The sequence below is a fragment of the Crocuta crocuta genome, unplaced genomic scaffold, assembly GCF_008692635.1.
Source record: "Crocuta crocuta isolate KB4526 unplaced genomic scaffold, BGI_CrCroc_1.0 scaffold197, whole genome shotgun sequence".
Taxonomy (NCBI): Eukaryota; Metazoa; Chordata; class Mammalia; order Carnivora; family Hyaenidae; genus Crocuta; species Crocuta crocuta.
The window spans coordinates 12,151,251-12,154,960 of NW_027532002.1; the positions used below are offsets into that span (position 1 = coordinate 12,151,251).

General features: G+C 40.7%; 1 protein-coding gene across 1 annotated transcript in view; it reads right to left on the minus strand.

Moving 5' to 3' along the window:
* Positions 1 to 3,710, minus strand: part of CCDC126 (coiled-coil domain containing 126) — a 41,808-nt gene that overhangs the window by 37,192 nt on the left and 906 nt on the right. The window lies entirely within an intron of this gene.

A 3,710-nucleotide genomic window follows, 5' to 3' on the forward strand; every position in this document is an offset into this window, starting at 1 on the left:
AGAACCTTATTAAAACAAGGATCCTTGTCTATATCCTTGGGCATTCACTTTTGAATGCCCCCTCTCTGTAAGAGAGCTTTCTTACTCTTAATTTCTAATCTTATACTCTAATAAACTTTGGCCTGCTTTTCATTTTGTGTCTACCTCTTCAATCTTCGAACTGGTAAGACAATGAACCCCAGATACTGAGGTAAAAAATCCTGCAACGGTGCTACAAAAATCAGTGCCCATTAGTCTCCCAAGGAATTTACAGTTAGAGAAGCACATATTCTTTACAAAAAGACATAGCATGTTTACCAGAACTCAGAGGTTCAGATCTCTCCAAAAAAGACTCAGAAATAAGTCCTCCACAGACTTGACCTCAGAATGTAATTTTAAGGGGAAAGGCCCATTCTTAAAATATTTTTCCTACATAATAGTTAAGGAAAAACATTAACAGAGAACATAACCATCCACTACTAATTAGGTCTAAGATTTAAAATGTGAATTGCCAGGACGCCTGAGTGGCTCAGTCGTTTGGGCATCCGACTTCGGCTCAGGTTATGATCTTGTGGCTCATGAGTTCTGGCCCCGCATAGGGCTATGTGCTGGCAGCTCAGAGCCTGGAGCCTGCTTTAAATTCCGTGTCTCCCTCTCTGCCCCTTTCCAGCTCATGCCCAGCCTCTCTCTCCCTCAAAACAAATAAACATAAAAAAATATTTTTAAATAAACTGTGAACTGCCTTAGGGCACCTGACTGGCTCAGTCAGAGAAGCATGCAACTCTTGATCTTGGGATCCTGAGTTCAAGCCCCACACTTGGTGTAAAGATTAGTTTTAAAGAATAAATTGACACACCTGGGTGGCTCAGTCAGTTGAGGGTCCGACTATGGCTCAGGTCATGATCGCATTGTCCATGAGGCAGTCTGTGAGTTCAAGCCCCGCATCAGGCTTTGTGCTGACAGCTCAGAGCCTGAAGCCTGCTTCAGATTCGGTGTCTCCCTCTCTCCCCCTCCCCTGCTCACACTGTGTGTGTGTGTGTGTGTGTGTGTGTGTGTGTGTGTCCCAAAAATAAATAAAGATTAAACAACTTTTTTAATAAAATATTTTTTAAAATCATAAAAGTGAACTGCCTTGAGACAAGCAACACTAAAATTCCAGCTGAGATACAGAAACATATCTCAAGATACCAGATCGTTTTTAGATGGCATATTTGGGAGAAAAGACAGAAGACAAGAGCTGTGAAGAGTACAAAGATAAAAGAAAATGGGTAAAGTAATTCAGGGTTAAGAATAGAAAGTGTTAGAGCCAAAGGGAAACTACTAAATCACTATGCCACGGCAAAAGTTTAATCAAATATATTAAGCAGTGCTAGGTATTTCAGTCACTTGCCCACAGCCTCAGCCAATCATGTTTTATGCCACATGAGCCCACCTCCCCTTCCACAGCTAACTAGACTAGCATTGGGCACCTTGCCTGAGGTCTTGGGGGAAAAAAGAGCCCCTAGGAAAACTATGATGTTGGGAATAGGAGCAAAAAGGGAAAGAATTCAAAAAAAGAAACAATGATGTTGGATCAGAATTGACAAAACTAGAACTAAAAAGAAACAGACATAATAAGTAAACAGAGGCAATGAGTAAAATAAAAGAGATACACAGTAAAGAGGAAGAGAACTAAGCATGTCAAAAATGTAGACAAAACATGTGCAGTTCATGAAAGAATGAACTCGTCAATAGAGATTCTTGTTTGTGGCAACTTTCTAGTTCCTACATGTGTATCCCCTTCCTCAAGGTGGGGCAGGGGGAGCCCTAAGACACAAATAAATGACTAAAAGGGCTTAAATGAATTTGTTCCATGCTAACAAGAACATTTTAAAACCTTTATCATTGAAAGTTTGAACTAGAAGAGTCCTTGGAATCAGACCAATTCACTACGTTAGGCATGAGGAAAATGAGGACCACAAAGGAACATAAGGTTCCACAGATCGTGACAGAGCTAGGACAAAAAATAAGGGCTCCTATTTCCTTAGTCCACTACTCTCTGTCCTACACTGTACTAACACCAACATAGAAGCTTTTCTTTTTCCAAAATGAATATTTTTGCCACATATTTTTAAATAAATCAGAAATCTTTATGCATGTCATTTCCCACCGTTTAAAGTTTCCCTTTATTTATTCTCCGGCTCTCTGTTATCCTTATGAAATATATTCATTAGATTTCTCCTTCTTGAATTTTTAAAAAATGTTTTTATTTATTTTTGCGAGAGACAGAGCACAAGCAGGGGAGGGGCAGAAAGAGAGAGGGAGACACAGAATCTGACGCAGGCTCCAGGCTCTGAGCTGTCAGCACAGAGCCTGACGTGGGGCTCAAACTCATGAACCATATTGTGACCTGAGCCAAAGCTGGACACTTAACTGACTGAGCCACCCAGGCGCCCCATCCTTCATGAATTTTTTTAAAATGCATCAGTCACTAAAGACATACACAGAAAATTTATCAGGCCCTACTTGCTTTTCTCCCACTATAACTGTACATTCAAAACCAGAATTCCTCAGGACATGTTATTTCAAATATTACACAATAGTGTTTGAACCCAAACTAGTACAGAAAGGACATTTTCTTTTTTTTTTTTTTAATGTTTATTTATTTTTGAGACAGAGTGAGCAAAGAGGGGAGGGGCAGAAAGAGAGAGGGAAAGACAGAATCCCAAGCAGGCTCTGCGCTTGAACCCACAAACCGCCGGATCATGACCTGAGCTGAAATCTAGAGTTGGACACTTAACACACTGAGCCACCCAGACGCCCCAAAATAGACATTTTCAACTGGAAAAAAAATTCAACTAAGGAAAATAAAGATTTCCTTAAAAAAAAAAAACTCATCACCAATGTTGGTCAAGTAGCAGGAGAGAACAGTGCAAGAACCAAATCTGTAGAGGGACTAATGTGAAACGTTTCAAATAATTCCTTATGAATTTTAGTGCACTCATTCAACGTGTTCTGGGAAGGAAACTGCCACTTGCAAACAAAAATCCCAAAGAGGGAAAATTAGTAACCAGTGGGAAAGTGGGGGAGAGAGGTGGAAAAAGGTTGACATAGGGTAAAGACGGTGAAGTCCCACGTCAGGACTGCAGAACATCTAGATGCTTACTCTGCTAAAACAAACACTTAAGCGCCTCTGAAGAGTCTCCCAAAGGACACAGGAGGGGGGTGAGGGGGGNACAGAAAAGCAGAGTCATCAATTTCCTAAGAACATTCTCAGCCATCTTAAAACAGTGGAAATGAAGAAGACAGCGTATTTTAAAGAATAGCTTGCTTACGTTTAAGGTGAACAAAGTATAAAGTGAAGAGCACGCAACCTAGGGTACTAATGATTAAACAAAGAAAAGCACGAAACCCATAAATCCAGAGGCCACTTCAGTGTAACTAAAGTATCATATTCAAAGGACTTTCTCGCCAAAGCAATTAATGGCGTTGTAAGCATATTATTTTTCATTCCAACAACTTAAAAGGTATGTTTTGTTATCTCCATTTGATTGCTGAGAAACCTTTAATTAACCAAGGTCACAAAGCCAGGCGGTGTACTCGATCAGGATGGGAATCCGGGTTGTCTGAGCTACTCTTAGTACCGCTTTCGAGAGTACAAGTCACAGTCAACACGGCAGTTTAAGTTCATCCTTACCAGTCACCCAGCTGCTGAGTTTGAAGAGGGAGTAAAAAAAGCAGGGGGGGGGGGA